This window comes from Erinaceus europaeus, chromosome 16 (assembly GCF_950295315.1).
Source record: "Erinaceus europaeus chromosome 16, mEriEur2.1, whole genome shotgun sequence".
Taxonomy (NCBI): Eukaryota; Metazoa; Chordata; class Mammalia; order Eulipotyphla; family Erinaceidae; genus Erinaceus; species Erinaceus europaeus.
Window position 1 is genome coordinate 57822320 of NC_080177.1, and position 20075 is coordinate 57842394.

The 20075-nt window shown below is 46.3% G+C and overlaps 3 non-coding genes across 3 annotated transcripts; 2 read left to right on the top strand and 1 right to left on the bottom strand.

Moving 5' to 3' along the window:
• Positions 1-6412: 6412 nt before the first annotated feature.
• LOC132533667 (U1 spliceosomal RNA) lies at positions 6413-6576 on the top strand. Its single transcript, XR_009545517.1, has one exon. It is a non-coding gene; the product is annotated as a U1 spliceosomal RNA (small nuclear RNA).
• A 2698-nt stretch (positions 6577-9274) lies between these two features.
• LOC132533668 (U1 spliceosomal RNA) lies at positions 9275-9438 on the top strand. Its single transcript, XR_009545518.1, has one exon. It is a non-coding gene; the product is annotated as a U1 spliceosomal RNA (small nuclear RNA).
• A 9500-nt stretch (positions 9439-18938) lies between these two features.
• Positions 18939-19102, bottom strand: LOC132533669 (U1 spliceosomal RNA). The gene has a single exon (XR_009545519.1). It is a non-coding gene; the product is annotated as a U1 spliceosomal RNA (small nuclear RNA).
• Between the last annotated feature and the right edge of the window lie 973 nt (positions 19103-20075).

Below are 20075 nucleotides of genomic sequence, written 5' to 3' on the forward strand. Positions count from 1 at the left end.
ATAAGGATCCCGGTTGGAGCCCCCAGCTCCCCACCTGCAGGGGAGTCGCTTCACAACCGCTGAAGCAGGTCTGCAGGTGTCTCTCTTTCTCTCCTCCTCTCTGTCTTCCCCTCCTCTCTCCATTTCTCTCTGTCCTATCCAACAATGACAACATCAATAACAACAATAATAATAACTACAACAATAAAAAACAACGGTCCCCAATAAAGAAATTAATTTAAAAAAAAAACAAGGGCAACAAAAGGGAATAAATTAATACTTCTTTTAAAAAAAAAAGATTCCTCTAGGATGCACACATGTTTATGCTGGAATAGACTGCTAGTATTTTGAGTGAAGCACTGTTGTCTTGCACACTTGATTAGGACCCCACTCGGCCTTGTAGCTCTTCCTGTTACCTGACTCAAGAACAATAAATATGTGAGCTATTTGAAAAAAAATAATAATTAGTGGTCCGGGAAGTGGCACAATGGTAACGTTTTGGACTTTCAAGCATGAGGTCCCAAGTTCGACCCCTGGCAGCACATGTGCCAGAGTGATGTCTGGTTCTTTCTCTCTCCTCCTACTATCTTTCTCATAAATAAATAAAATCTTAAAAAAAAAAAACTAAATGAAGTAAATTTATTTATTTACTAATTAAAGAGAAAGTGGAATATCACTCTGGTACAAGTGATGTTGGATCAAATCACACTCAGGACCTCATGCTTGAGAATCCAGTACTGTCCACTCCCCCATATCAAAGCTGCTCCATGTTTCACCCTTACCTAAAAAAAATTTAAAAGGTGGGGTGGGCGGTAGAGCAGTGGGTTAAGCTCACATGGCATGAAATACAAGGACCAGCATAAGGATCCCAGTTTGAGACCCACCTGCGGGGGGGGGGGGGGGGGGTCACTTCACAGGCACTGAAGCAGGTCTGCAGGTGTCTATCTTTCTCTCCCCCTCTCTGTCTTCACCTCCTCTCTCTATTTCTCTCTGTCCTATCCAACAACAGCAATAGCAAAAATAACAATAACAACAACAACAAGGACAAGGGCAACAAAAATGGAAAAAAAAAAAAATGGCCTCCAGGAGCAGTGGATTCATGACATAGGCACTGAGCCCCAGCAATAACCCTGAAGGCAAAACAAACAAACAAAAACACGGGGGTGGGGGCAGGTGGTGGCACACCTGGCTAAGCACTCACATTACAATGTGCAAGGACCCAGCTTCAAGCCCCTTTTTCCCCACCTGCAGGGGGAAAGCTTCATGAGTGGTGAAGCAGGGCTGCAGGTGTGTCTCTGTCTCTCTTCCTCTCTACTCCCCCTCCCCTCTCACTTTCTGTATCTATCTGACCAGAGAGATATCAAGTAGGTCCTGCCTGCCACACACATAGCCCACATTCAATTCCTGACACCACATAGGAAGTGCTGTAGCACAAGAGAAAGCTCAGGTGCTGGGGGGTCCCGCTGTCTATCTATCTGTGTCTATCTAAAGGAAACAGCCTGGAGCAGTAAAAAAAAAAAAAAGAAAAACAACCATGAAGAGGAGCCAAATCTGCTCAAATACAATTGTAAATACACACACACACACACACACACACACACACACACACACACACACACAGTAAAAAGAAATGGAGGGGGAGACGGGCTTTAGTGCAGAGGGATAAGCGCATGTGGCACAAAGCTCAAGGACCAGCTTAAGGATCCCGGTTCAAGCTCCGGGCTCCTCACCTGCAGGGGAGTCACTTCACAAGTATTGAAACAGGACTGCAGGTGTCTATCTTTCTCTCCTTCTCTCTGTCTTCCCCTCCTCTCTCCATTTCTCTCTGTCCTATCCAACAACAAGGACATCAATAACAACAATAATAATAACTAAAACAACAAGGGAAATAAAAAGTATCAAAAAAAGAAGAAGAAGAAGAAATGGAAGAAGGAGGGAAGGAAAGGGGCAGCATAGGTCATCTGGATGGTGTGTTACTCTGTCATGTGCAAGACTCAGGGTCTAGACTGACTCCCACTGCACTAAAGGAAGCTTCAGTGCACTGATTTCATTTGAGCTCTCTGTCTCTGGAAAGGAAGAAAGGAAGGGAGGAAGGAAGGGGAAGAAAGGAAGGAAGGAAGGCAGGCAGGCAGGCAGGCAGGCAGACAGTTGGAGGCTAGGTAGCATATTGGTTATGCAAACATACTCTCATACCTGAGGCTCCAAAGTCCCAGGTTCAGTCCCCGCACCACCATTAGCCAGAGCTGAACATTGCTCTGGTAAAAAAAAAAAAAAAAAAAAAGGGGGGGGGCCTCCGGGAGGTGGCACAGTGGTAAAGTTTTGGACTCTCAAGCATGAGGACCTGAGTTTGATCCCGGCAGCACATGTACCAGAGTGATGTCTGGTTCTTTCTCTCTCCTCCTATCTTTCTCATTAATAAATAATGGGCGGTGGGTAGATAGCATAATGGTTATGCAAACAGACTCTCATGCCTGAGTCTCCAGAGTCCCAGGTTCAATCCCCTGCACCACCATAAGCCAGAGCTAAGCAGTGCTCTGGTTAACAGATAAATAAATAAAAATATAAATAAATAAATAAATAAATAATAAATAAAATCTTTTTTAAAGAAGGGGGGGAGTCGGGTGGTAGTGCAGTGGGTTAAGCGCATGTGGCACAAAGCACTAGGACAGGCCTAAGGATCCCAGTTCGAGCCCCCAGCTCCCCACTTGCCGGGGAGTCGCTTCACAGGCGGTGAAGCAGGTGTGCAGGTGTCTGTCTTTCTCTCCCCCTCTCTGTCTTCCCCTCCCCTCTCCATTTCTCTCTGTCCTATCCAACAACGACGACATCAACAACAATAAAAACAACAAGGGCAACAAACAGGAAATAAATAAATAAATAAATACTGAAAAAAGGGGGGAGTGTGATAGATAATATAATGGTTATGCAAAGACACTCTAATGCCTGAGGCTCCAAAGTTCCAGGTTCAATTCCCCCACCTCACCATGAGCCAGAGCAAAATAAAATCAAAATAACAACATTAATAATAATAAAGGAAGAAAAAGTCGTTTATTAGATAGATACAGCCAGAAATCAAGAGAGAGAGGGAGATAGAGAAGAAGAAGGGGATGGGTGGTGGCACACCTAAGCACACATGTTACAGTGTGCATGGTGCTGGGTTCAAGCCCCCAGTCCCCACTGCAGAGGGAAAGCGTCACAAGTGGTGTCTCTCTGTCTCTCTCCCTATGTGGCGACCCCAGCAGGAGTTTGGGACTATTGGCATACAAATGCCCTCACCCTGAGGAGGTGCTTCAGAGAAGGGAATGTATAAAAGCAAGGGACTGTGAGCAAGCACATGAGCTCTCTTTGGCTGTGGCTTCTTCTCCTGGTCAGAAGCACCTCAGCAGAGGTGCTCCAAGCATCCATCCGCCGTGTCTACTGCTCCTGGGAACTGAACATGTGTGACTCTGCTAGCCGGTAAACTTTTAGACTCCTCTACAGCCATGAGCAACCTTTACCAGATCTAGTAATTGTTTATCTTGTGGGACTAAACCTTTGATAACTATATTTAGACCATATGGACCTGGCGTACTCTTAACCTTTGATGGTAAGTGCTTATTTTGCCTTTTACCTGTTTCACCCTGATAAACCTTGTATTGTTTAAACCAGTTCCCAGCTCCCGGCTGTGAGTCCTTGTACACGCCGCAAGCAGCCCCAACCCCCTTTTTAAGTTCATTTACAACATCCCTATATCCCCATTCCTCTCAATTTCTGGCTGTCTCTGTCCAATAAAAATAAAGATAATAAAAGAATTTTTTTTAAGAGAAGAAAAGAGACAGACAGACACCTGCATCCCTGCTTCACCACTCTTAAAGCATTCTCCCTGCAGGTGCGGGACCAGGGGATCAAACCTGGGTCCTTGAGACTTGCGACATGTGTGTGAGGGCCACTGTTACTCCATATTGTCTAAGGCAGCCAAGTAAAACCGCATAATCCAACAGCTGCAGTGCAGCTACACTTGACCCTTGAAAAACTAGTCTCAACGTTTTTACTTATCAGCAGTTGTTCTGTAGACGGAGGTCATGATAGCCCCGAAACCCAAAATTTGTTTAACCGACAAAAACTGCCAGGGACTGTGGTCAAAATTCCCTGACAAACAGGTCTGAACTTTAAGTGACTCCCCCCCACCACACCCCCCCCAAGTGTATAAAAAGAATCTGTCTGTGTCTCTTCGGAGCTCACAAGCCACTGTTGGGAAAGTGCTTGTAGCCCAGGCTTCAGCTTGTTTCAGTAAAGGCTCTTGTTTTTGCATGTGACTCTGGCCTCCTCTCTGAGGGAACAGGACCTAAAACCCCAGGCATAACAATGTGTACTTAAACAAATGTGCCAACACACACACACACACACACACACACACACACACACACACACACACACCAGAAAATGTGTAAAAATAAAAATTGATCTAAATTTTTAGATTCCCTTTTCAGTCTTCCACCACTGCCTTGTCAGCTAAAACTGCAGGCTCAGCCTCAATTAATCATTAACCATCTAGGGGCTGCCTGATGGCGCAATTGCTTGAGCACACACACATGACCATGCACAAGGACCCAGGTTCAAGTTCCCAACCCCCACGTGCAGGGGAGAAGCTTCCGGAGTGATGAAGCAGTGCTGCAGGCTCTTGTCTTTCTCTCTCCCCATCTCTCTCTCTCCTGCCATAGATAGATAGATAGATAGATAGATAGATAGATTAGATAGATAGATAGATAGATAGATAGATAGATAGATAGAATAAGAGAGGCCAGAGCATCAACTCTAGCTTAGGCAGTGCCAGGGATCAAAACCAGGACCACTTGTTTGGAAGTTCAGAGGATCCCAGGGACTTACTTACCTGCAGGAGTTCCAAACTCTTGAACAACTGGCATTGCTAATTTCTGCCCCTGCAGGGCTGGGGAGACATCATAATATATACATATATTCTGCCCCTGTCCGGCACTGTCCTGTTCCTTTGTCTCCTGCAAATATGTACTTGAACACCACCCTACTTTCTCCAGGCAGATCTCTTAAAAATAGGCATGAATCTCGGGGTGGGGCTGACACTTTGATGAGACCATTGTCTATAGTATGTAGAGAAAGTTGGCCTGGGAGAGGTGGTATTACACACACATGAGGCCCCAAGCCAGATTAAAGAAACAGCCATGTGAAAACACAGATTTAAGACAGCACAAATGGACAGACAATAAAGCATGGCATTGCTACAAATATGCCCAAGTATTGTATCATTTATTTATTACCACAGAAATACTCACCACTGTGTGTGGTGGTGGTGGTGATTAAAGCTGTGACTTCGGAGATGCAGGCAGAAAGCCTTTTGCAAAGCCTTTATGCTTATCACTCTGCACTTCAAGTATTTTTTTTATATAATACTTGGTTTACCGACACTAGATGCTAAACTCCACACCACTGCACAACTTGAGCAGTAAATGAAGTTCTAATTTGCCCCGATATTCTTCTAGGTTAGAATCTTGAATGTTGTTTGGCTTTGTCTTTCTTCCTTCCTTCCTTCCTTTCTTTCTTTCTTTCTTTCTTTCTTTCTTTCTTTCTTTCTTTCTTTCTTTCTTTCTTTCTTTCTTTCTTTCTTCATGATAACATTTGTGGAATACGTTGAGCCAGCTCGTGTGTGGATGAGGCTTTTGAAGCTCACTGTGATCTTCACACTTAACCGATTGTTATGCTGGCTGCGGGAAGTTTAGACTAAGGGAGATGGGAGATGGGAGGTGTGGCTTGCGGGATACCTCACCTGGATAACAGTGCACCTGCTTTAGCTTGGCAGGACCCTAGTTCCAGCCCCGTCCACACTGCGCGGGAGGAAGCTGCAGGATTGTTGGCCTGGATTGGTGGAGCCACAGAGACGAAAAATGAAAAAATGAATAAGGGGAAGGGGACCCCACCGTAATAACGTCCGACGAAATGAGTGAAAAGTGGGCTATTTTCCACTTCCCGAGAAGATGACCTCAAAGTCAAACCACTGCTCTGCGGTGTAGAGGGCTAGACTCAGGCGCCCCAAAACATCTGATCCGTTCAGACTCCTCGCTGCATCGCCTCAAAACCAACCGCTCTGCGCCGCTTGGGACACTTAGGGATGAGTAGTGAGATTTAGGCTTAGTGCTCCAGAGAGACTGAGACCTGGACAAGAGAAACACGATGACGTCCTGGAGGCGGGGCGTATGCAGATGACAGCGCCGCAGAGGAGGCTGGTCGGGCTAATCTCGGGGGTGCAGGGTGGACACGTGGGGAGAGAGAGGAATCGGCGTGAGTGGGATCCCAGCAGGAAGAGTGTGTGGGGAGCGGGCACTGGTGGGGAGGAGGGTGAAGACGGTGGGTGGCTGAGCAAAGTGAGCGTTTGTTGAGAGTGAGGCGGCGGTGCTGTGGTGTTTGCGGGCGGGCTGCGCAACTCATACTTACCTGGCAGGGGAGATACCATGATCACGAAGGTGGTTTTCCCAGGGCGAGGCTTATCCATTGCACTCCGGATGTGCTGACCCCTGCGATTTCCCCAAATGTGGGAAACTCGACTGCATAATTTGTGGTAGTGGGGGACTGCGTTCGCGCTCTCCCCTGGGGACTGTTGGTCAAAGGGAGAAAAAGTTTTTCGTTTGCATAGGCTCTACTGTGAAATACAGCGCAAGGCGGCTTATTACATTTTACTACCTATAAGAAACACAGCTCCCCTGTGGTTCTGCAGCAAGAATTTTTCTAAGTTTGCTTTGCTTTTTATGGCAACTGTAAAAACATTGTTGAAAGTCTTACAAAGGTGTAATTCCGCTTCCTGATTTACAGATCGAAACTAAACTCCTTGCAACTTAACTATCCCATTAAGGGATGTTTTGGTTTCCCCTCTCTCTTTACCATTGTGATGGAGTCAAGAGATTAAACATATATGAAGCGGGGAGACTGGCATATTGCCCACTGGAATACTGTGCACTGTGGGCCTTACTTAGTAAAGTGGTCACTGCTAATAGTCACCTGGAGAGAGGTTTGCCATGTGCACAGAACACAAGTGATTCTAGGTTGCCCGCAAGCAGCAGAACCTAATGTGAAAAAGCACAGGCCTGAGGGCTCCGCAAATAACAAAGCCAAATGATAGGCACTTGCTTTCACCTCCAATTATGTCAGCGGGTGCTGGGAGGAGGAGCTGAGGAGGGGCTAAGGGGGCCGGCGAGGCTTCAAGAGTGACAGGGCAGCAACGCCATGTCACTACCTACATTAGCTCTCTCCCTTAAAAAAAAAAAAAAAAAAATTAGATATGGGGGGGGGTGTCGGGAGGTACCGCAGAGGGTTAAGCGCACATGGCACAAAGCACAAGGACCGGCGTAAGGATCCGGGTTGGAGCCCCCGGCTCCCCACCTGCAAGGGAGTCGCTTCACAGGCGGTGAAGCAGGTCTGCAGGTGTCTCTCTTTCTCTCCCCCTCTCTGTCTTCCCCTTCTCTCTCCATTTCTCTCTGTCCTATCCAACAAAGAATGACATCATCAACAACAATAATAACCACAGCAAGGCTACGACAACAAGGGCAACAAGAGGGGGTGGGGGGATGGCCTCCAGGAGCAGTGGATTCACGGTGTAGGCACTGAGCCCCAGCAATAACCCTGGAGGCCAAAGGGGGGAAAAAATAGATACGGGAGTCGGAAGATAGCGCAGCGGGTTAAGCGCAGGTGGCACAAAGCTCAAGGACCGGCGTAAGGTTCCCAGTTTGAGCCCCCAGCTCCCCACCTGCAGGGGAGTCGCTTCACAAGCGGTGAAGCAGGTGTGCAGGTATTTCTCTCCCTCACTCTTGTCTTCCCTTCCTACTCCATTTCTCCCTGTCCTATCCAACAACCACCACAACAATAATAACTACAACAATAAAATACCAGGGGCAACAAAAGGGGATATTATTAAAAATTAGATATATCATAGTTATATAACATGATTTATATAACTATGATATATCTATATATCTATATAGATATATATCTATATAGATATATATATCTATATATATATATATCATAGATATATATCATATATCTATGATGTATCATAATACATAACTATATATCATCTATATTAAGGATTTATTTATTCATTAAGGGGGGGGCAGGGAACCAGAGCATCACTCTAGTAAATGCCATTGTCCAAGTCAGGACTTCATGCTCGAGTCCAATGTACAGCCTCCCAGGTCATGTTTGTTTATTTTCATATTTATTCACTAATGAGAGAGAAAAAGAGGAAAGCAGAATATCACTCTGGTACAGGTGATGTTGAGATCAAATCAAACTCAGGACCTTCTTCTTCTTCTAGCGTTTGCCCTTCTTCTGTAGCCAGTCAACAGCGTCAGGTTGAAAGCTGTCAGGAGCTGCTTGTTGCTGGCTTTGAAAGTGACTGGGATCCATGTGGATTCAGTCGGCTAGGAAGGATCCTCAGTTTCCCCAATGAATGGGTACTCACGGGATGCACCACGAGAAGGTCGATCCAATGCATCCCACTCAGGACCCGATCCTTGGGAATTCAGTACTGTCTATTTCCAACCTCAAAGACTGTCCCTTCTTTCAACCTGTAACAACAAGACTGCCCTGGGTAGAGGAATCCTGCCGGAATGAAATCTTAGGGAAGCCTTGCTAGAGAAGGGGGAAAAGGGGCTGGGTGGTGGCACACCGGTTACAATGCTCAAGGACTCAGGTTCAAGCTCCCAGTCCCACAGCTGCAGGGGGAAAGCTTTGCAAGTGGTGAAGCAGTGCTGCAGGTGTCTCTCTTTCTGCCCCCCTCTCTATCTCGCCCTTATCTCTTGATTTCTGGCTATCTCTGTCCAATAAATAGAGATGATAATAATAATAATGTCACAATTGGAGAGTCCTCATGTAACCCCCAGGGTCCTCAATAACTGGTCGCCCCTTGCGACGGAGCCGTGAACGTGCCCAGGTTCTAGTGATACTAGAAACCCGGGGGTTGACAGTGGAAGAGATTCCATAAGGAGATCAGTGAGGAGGAGAATGGGTGAGTGACGATGGAGGAACTGGGACACCACAGCGTCATCTGAAAGGCGGGGTCTAGGCAGACGAGGGCGCCGCAGAGGAGGCTGGTCGGGCTAATCTCGGGAGTGCAGGGTGGGCACGTGGGGAGAGAGAGGAATCAGCGTGGGTGGGATCCCAGCAGGAAGAGTGTGTGGGGAGTGGGTACTTGTGGGGAGGAGGGTGAAGACGGTGGGTGGCTGAGCAAAGTGAGCGTTTGTTGAGAGTGAGGCGGCGGTGCTGTGGTGTTTGCGGGCGGGCTGCGCAACTCATACTTACCTGGCAGGGGAGATACCATGATCACGAAGGTGGTTTTCCCAGGGCGAGGCTTATCCATTGCACTCCGGATGTGCTGACCCCTGCGATTTCCCCAAATGTGGGAAACTCGACTGCATAATTTGTGGTAGTGGGGGACTGCGTTCGCGCTCTCCCCTGTTTAACTAGTTCACAAAGACAGGGTGTCTTTTAAGTTCTTCTGTTAGTGGTGCACATTTCCAGCGTTGGTGGTTGGCTTTACAATGTCTGAGCAGGCAAGAAGTGACTTCTTCTTCTAGCGTTTGCCCTTCTTCTAGCGTTAGCCAGTCAACAGCATCAGATTGAGCCTGATGTAAAGTTTCGAGACCTCCTTTGAATCTGGACAGGTGGCAGTCGTTGACTATGTGGGTCATAGTCTGTCTGGAGCCGCAGGGCCAGTTCGGGTCGTCTCTGGCTCCCCAGCCATGGAACATAGCGGCACACCGGCCATGGCCTGTTCCATAGCGATTGAGGAGGGCCCAATCATAACGTGCTAGGTCAAAGCCAGGTTGACGCTTGCTTGCAGGGGTCTGTGATGAGGTGTTTGTTCTTTACCTCAGCTGACTGCCAACTCTGTTTCCAAGAGACTGGAACAGAGAAGTTCAGTGTAGGCGTAGGGGACCAGATTGGGTGACGAGACGTCAAGCGTTGGGCAGGGTGGGCAAAGATATCCGCGTATATTGGCAGGTCCGGTCGAGCGTAGACGTGGGAAATGAACTTAGATGATGCCGCATCCCGACGAATATCTGGCGGGGCGATGTTGCGAAGAACTGGCAGCCATGGAACTGGGGTGGAACGGATGGTTCCAGAAATTATCCTCATGCAGGAATATAATTTGGAATCGACCAAGTGGACATGGGGGCTACGGAACCATACTGGGGCACAGTATTCTGCAGTGGAATAGCGTAATGCCAGAGATGATGATCGCAGTGTGGAAGCGCTCGCGCCCCATGAGGAGCTGGCCAGTCTTGCAATGATGTGATTCCTCGCGCCCACCTTTGCTGCAGTTTTTATGAGATGTTTGTGAAATGACAGAGTGTGATCGAGAGTAACGCCAAGATAGACTGGCTGGGCTTCATGCCGGATTCTCGTATCGCCAAGCTGCACATTAAGCTCACGTGAGGCCAAGCAAGGCATGGTGTAGATGGAAAACAGATGATACCGTTTTTGCAGTGCTAGGGATTAGTCGCCATTTTTTACAGTAATCAGATATCAGAGACATGTCTTTCGTGAGTGTTTCCTCGAGGATGTCGAACTTGGATGCCTGAGTTGCACAGCAGATGTCATCGGCGTAGATGAACTTCCTTGAAGAAGTTTCTGGGAGGTCATTGATGTAAATATTAAATAGCGTAGGAGCCAGAACAGAGCCCTGGGGGAGGCCACTTGAGACAAGTCTCCATCTGCTAGACTTGTCACCCAGATGCACCCGGAATCTTCTGTTTTGGAGAAGAAACGATATAGTGTTGGCCACCCATGGAGGCAGGCATCTTGAGATCTTGACTAGGAGACCACGGTGCCAGACCGTGTCATAGGCTGCTGTGAGATCAACAAAGACAGCACCCGTCTTTAAATTCTTCTGGAATCCATTTTCAATGTAAGTTGAGAGGGCCAGGGCTTGTTCGCAGGTAGATCTTCCTGGGCGGAAACCAGCCTGGGCGGGTGATAGGAATTTCTCTGTAAGATGAGAAATACGTGAAGAAGTGACTGTTACATATCATTCATGTTTTTCCTGCCGTTCTTGCCTCTCTACACCTCAATTCAGTCTGCACCTACAGTTTGTTGGCTGTGAGGTTTTTCCTCTTTTTGCTCTGTATAACCTTTGTTGTTCATAGTCGGTTACGTGATTATTATAAGGCTCCAATGTACAGGACCGTTTCTGCCTCTCTACACCTCAATTCAGTCTGCACCTACACTGTTTGTTGGCTGTGAGGTTTTTCCTCTTTTTGCTCTGTATAACCTTTGTTGTTCATAGTCGGTTACGTGATTATTATAAGACTCCAATGTACAGTACCGTGGTTGACTTTTTTTTTTTTTCAGTCGTATACTAAATTCACTATATTTCACATATGAGTGAAACCCTTTCTACCACTGTTGTTATATATTGAGGGCAATGTCCTGTAGAGCCATACGGGCTTTTATGATGTTGTTCCTGATGGATATGCCCCAGTGATGGAGAGAGCAATCTGCTAGAGGTCTAGGCCCGATCTCTATGTGAGGATCCAAGGATTACCTGACTAGGGGCCCCGATGATGGAGTGGCCTGGTGGCCATCACTACCAGGGCCATTATTAAAGTTTGCTAGTCTCAAGGCAAGTATAAACCTATGGGACTACATCAAATTAAAAAGCTTCTTCACAGCAAAAGAAACCACTACCCAAACCAAGAGACCCCTCACAGAATGGGAGAAGATCTTTACATGCCATACATCAGATAAGAGTTTAATAACCAACATATATAAAGAGCTTGTCAGACTCAACAACAAGACAACAAATAACCCCATCCAAAAATGGGGGGAAGACTTGGACAGAATATTCACCACAGAAGAGATCCAAAAGGCCGAGAAACACATGAAAAAAAAAAAAATGCTCCAAGTCTCTGATTGTCAGAGAAATGCAAATAAAGACAACAATGAGATATCACTTCATTCCTGTGAGAATGTCATACATCAGAAAAGGTAATAGCAGCAAATGCTGGAGAGGGTGTGGGGTCAAAGGAACCCTCCTGCACTGCTGGTGGGAATGTCAATTGGTCCAACCTCTGTGGAGAACAGTCTGGAGAACTCTCCGAAGGCTAGAAATGGACCTACCCTATGACCCTGCAATTCCTCTCCTGGGGATATATCCTAAGGAACCCAACACATCCATCCAAAAAAGATCTGTGTACACATATGTTCTTGGCAGCACAATTTGTAATAGCCAAAACCTGGAAGCAACCCAGGTGTCCAACAACAGATGAGTTGCTGAGCAAGTTGTGGTCCATATACACAATGGAATACTAACTCAGCTGTACAAAATGGTGACTTCACCATTTTCAGCTGGTCTTGGATGGACCTTGAAAAAATCATGTTGAGTGAAATAAGTCAGAAACAGAAGGATGAATACGGGATGATCTCACTCTCAGGCCGAAGTTGAAAAACAAGATTAGAAAAGAAAACACAAGTCGAACCTGAAATGGAATTGGAGTATTACACCAAAGTAAAAGACTCTGGGGTGGGTGGGTGGGTGGGTGGGGAGAATACAGGTCCATGAAAAATGATGAATGAAATAGTGGGGGTTGTATTGCTAAATGGGAATCTGGGGAATGTTATGCATGTAAAAAAAAAAAAAAAAAAGAAGTAGAAACGCAAAGCAGAAATTGACTGAGTTTGGAGTATGGCACCAAAGTAAGAAAGCAGAAGTATACTAGAGTTAGCAGTGAGTACCTCCCTAATACTTCCTCTCCACTTTTCCAAGCTTTGGGTCCATGATTGCTCAACAATTTGTTTGGCTTTGTATGTTAACTCTCTTTTCAGTCACCAGGTTCCAGGTGTCATCAGGATGCCGGCCAGACTTCCCTGGATTGAAGACACCACCAATGTGTCCTGGAGCTCAGCTTCCCCAGAGACCCATCCTACTAGGGAAAGAGAGAGGCAGACTGGGAGTATGGACCGACCAGTCAACACCCATGTTCAGCGAGGAAGCAATTACAGAAGCGAGACCTTCTACCTTCTGCAACCCTCAATGACCCTGGGTCCATGCTCCCAGAGGGATAGAGAATGGGAAAGCTATCGGGGGAGGGGGTGGGATATGGAGATTGGGTGGTGGGAATTGTGTGGAGTTGTACCCCTCCTACCCTATGGTTTTGTTAATTAATCCTTTCTTAAATAAAAATAAATAAATAAATAAATAAAAGAATTATAAAAAAAAAAAAGAAAGAAAAGAAAACACAAGTCGAACCTGAAATGGAATTGGAGTATTACACCAAAGTAAAAGACTCTGGGGTGGGTGGGTGGGTGGGGAGAATACAGGTCCATGAAAAATGATGAATGAAATAGTGGGGGTTGTATTGTTAAATGGGAATCTGGGGAATGTTATGCATGTAAAAAAAAAAAAAAAAGAAGAAGAAGAAGTAGAAACGCAAAGCAGAAATTGACTGAGTTTGGAGTATGGCACCAAAGTAAGAAAGCAGAAGTACACTAGAGTTTGCAGTGAGTACCTCCCTAATACTTCCTCTCCACTTTTCCAAGCTTTGGGTCCATGATTGCTCAACAATTTGTTTGGCTTTGTATGTTAACTCTCTTTTCAGTCACCAGGTTCCAGGTGTCATCAGGATGCCGGCCAGATTTCCCTGGATTGAAGACCCCACCAATATGTCCTGGAGCTCAGCTTCCCCAGAGACCCACCCTACTAGGGAAAGAGAGAGGCAGACTGGGAGTATGGACCGACCAGTCAACGCCCATGTTCAGCGGGGAAACAATTACAGAAGCCAGACCTTCTACCTTCTGCAACCCACAATGACCCTGGGTCCATGCTCCCAGAGGGATAGAGAATGGGAAAGCTATCGGGGGAGGGGTGGGATATGGAGATTGGGCGGTGGGAATTGTGTGGAGTTGTACCCCCTCCTACCCTATGGTTTTGTTAATTAATCCTTTCTTAAATAAAAAAATATATAAAAAAAAAAGAAACAGAAGGATGAATATGGGATGATCTCACTCTCAAGCTGAAGTTGAAAAACAAGATCAGAAAAGAAAACACAAGTAGAACCTGAAATGGAATTGGCGTTACTGCACCAAAGTAAAAGACTCTGGGGTGGGGAGAATACAGGTCCATGAAGGATGATAAATGACATAGTGGGGGTTGTATTGTTAAATGGGAATCTGGGGAATGTTATGCATGTACAAACTATTGTATTTACTGTTGAATGTAAAACATTAATTCCCCAATAAAGAAATAAATTTAAAAAAAAAAGTTTGCTAGTCTCTTGCCCTTATCCAGCTTTTCTAGTCCTTACTGTATCTGACACGGTTAGACTGAGAGTAATTGAGGGAAGTGGCATAGAGAGCAGGTGAAGAGGGTATCTAGGTTTAAGTAGAAAATATTTGATTAAGTACCTTATGGTGTCTTTTTTAGGTCTTTCTACTTGATTGCTGCACTTACTGAGTCACTGTAGACTATGCACACTTTCACTTTAAGATTATATATATATATATGTGTGTAAACATATATAATATATATTATATATAAGTATAGAAATTATATATATATATATATATATATATATATATATATATATATATATATATATATATATGGCTTACCCCCAACTTATGGATACATGCCAACACCAATTGTTAGAGAAACTTTCTTATCCCCATGAGCGGTGTTAGCCCCTTTACTGTATGCAATGAGCCTGTACATGTGTGGGTTTCGTTCTGGGCTCTCTATCCTGTTCCATTGGTCCATGTGTTCATTTTTGTTCCAATTATCACACTGTTTTACCTACGATTGCTTTGTAATATAAACTGAAGTCAGGATTTTTTTTTTTTTTTCTTTTTTTACCAGAGCAGTGCTCAGCTCTGCCTTATGGTGGTGCACGGGATTGATTGAACCTAGGAATTTGGAGCCTCAGGCATGAGAGACTCTTTGCATAACCATTATGCTATCTATCCTCTGCCCTGAAGTCAGGAATTGTGATGCCTCTCTCCATTGTTCTTTTTCCTCAGGAGAGCTTTTGCTATTCGTGTTTGTTTTAGTTCCATATGAATATTTTGAGGGGAATCTGTAGGTAGCGCAGTGGGCTAAAGCGCATGTGGCGCAAAGTGCAAGGACCAGCCTAAGGATCCCAGTTCGAGCCCCCGGCTCCCCACCTGCAGGGGGGGGGGTCGATTCACAGGTGGTGAAGCAGGTCTGCAGGTGTCTTTCTCTCCCCCCTCTCTCTGTCTTCCCCTCTTCTCTCCATTTCTTTCTGTCCCATCTGACGACAGCATCAATAACAATAATAACTACAACAAGATTTTTTAAAAAAAGGGCAACAAAAAGGAATATATATAAAGAGATAGATAGGGAATATTTTGGGTAAATTGTTGAATTTCCTTGAAATATGTCATTGGGATTTTAATAGGGATTGCATTGAATCTATGATGGCTTTGGGCAGGATTGCCATTTTAAGGATATTTATTCTTCCAACCCACAACCCAGGAACAGGGGTATTTTGTTTGTTGCTTTTTGTTTTTACCAGAGCACTGCTCAGCTGTGGTTTAGGGTGGTGCAGGGGAGGGAACCTGGGATTTTGGAGCCTCAGGCACTGGAGTCTCTGTATAACCATAATGCTATCTACCCCCACCCCATGTGCTTCCATTTCTTTGCATCATCCTCTCTTTCTTTTAACAATGTCTGATAGTTTTCATTGAAAGGGTCCTTCACCTCCTTTGTTAGATTTACTCCTAGGTATTTTATCTTTTGGGATTTAACTGTAAATGGGATTGCTTCCTTGAGTCCTTGAGTTCCCTTTCTTCTAGCCCATCTTTTTTTTTTAATATATATAAAGAAAATGTCACAGAGGGGCCAGGTAGCGGTGCACAAGATTAAGCGCACACATTACAGTGTGCAAGGACATGGGTTCAAGGCCCTTGTCCCCACCCGCAGGGGGAAAGCTTCACGAGTGGTGAAGCAGGACTGCAGCTGTTTACTCTGTCTCCTTTCTCTCTCTCTCTCTCTCTCTCTCTCTGTCTCTCTCTCTGTCTCTCTTCCCCTCCCCTCTCAATTTCTGTCTCTGATCCAATAATAAATAAATAAATAATTTAAAAATGTTAAAAAAGAAAGAAAGAAATGCCACAGATACATGTGGGTATAGATTTTGTAACCTGCTACTTTACTGAATGTATGGATGATTTTTTTCTTTTTTGGACAGTTTCTGGGGGTCCTCAAGGTATAACAGCATATATCATCTACCAATAATGATAATTTAACTCCATCCTTTCCCATCTGAATTCCTGTAAGATCTCTTTCTTGCCTGATTGCGATGGTGAGGACTTCCAGGACTACACTGAATTGAAGTGAGAGGCTTGACCTTTGTATTCCCAGGGAGCTGTCCTCCCAGCTACTTACTATGCCTCACTGGACAGAGCTGTGCTGTGTGGCCACCTCTAGCTGCCCAGAAAATGGCCTGTTTTAGCTGAGCGTGTGGGAACTCTGGACAAAAGCAGCTTCTGTTAGAAAGGAGTGGCTGCTGGACACTGAGCGATCTGTGGAAACCTCCTTCCAGACTGCATGAGGACTGAGACCTTGAGAATGAGTACAGCCCACGCCAGAAGCCCTGCAGCCCCTCATCACCAGCCAGGGCTGGAGATGAGCTTGCCTGGGACTTACTGAGACCTTTGTTTTTCCCATCGCAAAGTGAATACAATGAGGGGGCCGCAGGCTGAGGAGAGTCCTAACAGACAGATAGGAACAGGTGTAGGAGGGTGGTGATCAATGACCATCCCTGAGTGATCAATGACCATCCCTGAGTCAGTGAACTTGGGAGACCTCGATAATAGACAGATACTCAGCATGGTGAAACGCAGTATCATCAGTGAAGGAAAGGCCCTTGCTGGCATGCTGGCCTCTATTTAGTCATTATCATTATTGCTGTTAAACACAGGATCAGGAACAAGGAGAGAGAACCAGAGCATCCCTTGACAAGTGTGATGCAGGGAATCAGTCAGGTCCTCTAGCTTTTCAGTGCCAAACTCAAGCCACCACACAGCAGGAGGCAGCCCCTGTCCCTGGTCTTAAAATATATGGCAGAGCGAACCTCTTGTGTATTCCTTGGGACTATTCCTGTAGGCCATGAGAGCCAGCGTCGTGATTGCTGACCCTAAGTCCTTTAGAGGACAAGAGTTGATGGGGCCAGGCGGTGGTGCAACTGGTTAAGCACACCCATGACAGTGTGCAAAGATCCAGGTTCAAGCCCCTGGTCCCCACACTGCAGGGGGGGGAATGCTTCACAAGTGCTGAAGCAGGGATGCAGGCCGTCCTCTCTCACTCTGAATTTCTCTCTGTCCATATCCAATAATAAATAGGGACGGGGGGAAGAAAAGGAAACTTTAATGTTTGAGGAGAGCCTTATGGCAGCCTGGCCTTCACTGTATGCGTAGTGGGAAGCCAAACCCATGCCAGAAACAGTGCTTCTGCAGCGGGTTGTAGCAAGTGGACTAACCCATATTGGTGGTATGGTATGGTATGGTATGGTATGGTATGGTATGGTATGGTATGGTACCTACATGTCTCTGTCTGTCCTGAAATCTCTTCAATTTCACAGCTGAGAGCCTCTAAAACACACTCAGCCGCTCCCAGCTGCTTCTAAAGTCGCCAAGCTATCGACATTACAGCTCAACACGCTAACAGTCCTTGTGCTAGAGCCCAGCACAAAGCACGATGCAGAAACGGATTCTCTTTTTTTTTTTTTCAAATTTTTTTTTTCAAAAAATTTTTTTTTTAATTTAAGAAAGGATTAATTAACAAAACCATAGGGTAGGAGGGGTACAACTCCACACAATTCCCACCGCCCAATCTCCATATCCCACCCCCTCCCCCGATAGCTTTCCCATTCTCTATCCCTCTGGGAGCATGGACCCAGGGTCATTGTGGGTTGCAGAAGGTAGAAGGTCTCGCTTCTGTAATTGCTTCTTCGCTGAACATGGGCGTTGACTGGTCGGTCCATACTCCCAGTCTGCCTCTCTCTTTCCCTAGTAGGATGGGTCTCTGGGGAAGCTGAGCTCCAGGACACATTGGTGGTGTCTTCAATCCAGGGAAGTCTGGAGTATTACACCAAAGTAAAAGACTCTGGGGTGGGTGGGTGGGTGGGGAGAATACAGGTCCATGAAAAATGATGAATGAAATAGTGGGGGTTGTATTGCTAAATGGGAATCTGGGGAATGTTATGCATGTAAAAAAAAAAAAAAAAAAAAAAAAGAAGTAGAAACGCAAAGCAGAAATTGACTGAGTTTGGAGTATGGCACCAAAGTAAGAAAGCAGAAGTATACTAGAGTTAGCAGTGAGTACCTCCCTAATACTTCCTCTCCACTTTTCCAAGCTTTGGGTCCATGATTGCTCAACAATTTGTTTGGCTTTGTATGTTAACTCTCTTTTCAGTCACCAGGTTCCAGGTGTCATCAGGATGCCGGCCAGACTTCCCTGGATTGAAGACACCACCAATGTGTCCTGGAGCTCAGCTTCCCCAGAGACCCATCCTACTAGGGAAAGAGAGAGGCAGACTGGGAGGACCGACCAGTCAACGCCCATGTTCAGCGAGGAAGCAATTACAGAAGCGAGACCTTCTACCTTCTGCAACCCACAATGACCCTGGGTCCATGCTCCCAGAGGGATAGAGAATGGGAAAGCTATCGGGGGAGGGGGTGGGATATGGAGATTGGGTGGTGGGAATTGTGTGGAATTGTACCTTCCTACCCTATGGTTTTGTTAATTAATCCTTTCTTAAATAAAAATAAATAAATAAATAAAAAGAAAAAGGAGGGGAAAACAGGGGGAGAGAAAAAAAAAATAAAAAATTTGTTTGGCTTTGTATGTTAACTCTCTTTTCAGTCACCAGGTGTCATTCAGGATGCCGGCCAGACTTCCCTGGATTGAAGACGGATTCTCTTTTCTTTGAGAACAAGCTTATCAGGGGAGAGCGCGAACGCAGTCCCCCACTACCACAAATTATGCAGTCGAGTTTCCCACATTTGGGGAAATCGCAGGGGTCAGCACATCCGGAGTGCAATGGATAAGCCTCGCCCTGGGAAAACCACCTTCGTGATCATGGTATCTCCCCTGCCAGGTAAGTATGAGTTGCACAGCCCGCCCGCAAACACCACAGCACCGCCGCCTCACTCTCAACAAACGCTCACTTTGCTCAGCCACCGTCTCACCCTCCTCCCCACCAGTGCCCGCTCCCCACACACTCTGCGTAGGAGGCCTTTGTCGCCCGGGGGATGCTCCCGTCTCCACGTGCACGCACCACACCGCCCCCTACCCCCGTGGAGCTGGACCAGCCTCCTCTGCGCGCCTTCATCTGCATAAGGACGCGCCTCCCCCCCCACCCCCAACCCCCGACAACCGGGTGCTCCAGCCTTTCTGCCTCGGCCCACACCGGCGCGCTGATAGCAAAGCCTCCCAGCGCGCCGCCCCTGGTGCGGCCTCCGGGCTACTGCAAGCCGGCAACTGAGTGCCTGTCCTGCTCCCCAGCAGTAGATTCAGGACTGCTGCTGCTTCCTCCTCACTGAATAATCTCAATGCACTGTTACTGGAGGAGGGAGGGAAAAAGCACCGAGAAACCGAACGCACACTGACAGCATCTGCCTCACCAGTTGTCATCGACAACAGCTGTTTGAACAACTTGTGTCCTTTCCTCTTTTTCAAATTGATTTTCTATTTTAAAGATCTATTTTAAAGATCCTGTGTGCAAGGACCCAGGCTCAAGCCCTTGGTCCTCATCTGCAGGGAAAAAGCTTCATAAGTGGTGAAGCACGGCTGCAGGTTACCAGCCACTTCATCTATCCTTAGGCTCCTCTCTGTCCATGAGCCACACATGTTTGCACTTACCAGTATTTCAGTGGGTTCCTGAAGTCTTTCCAGTCCTGCCTTGTAGCATCCCAAGTGATCTCCTTTGGTATTCCTAGTTGACCCAGGAGAGGAGAGGATAGGAGAGAAATACAGCTGCTGCTGCTCCGTAGCCCTGCTCTGGAAGTCTAAATAAATCTTTATAAGAAAAAAAGTGGGGGGAGTTGGGCGGTTAAGCGCAGGTGGCGCAAAGTCCAAG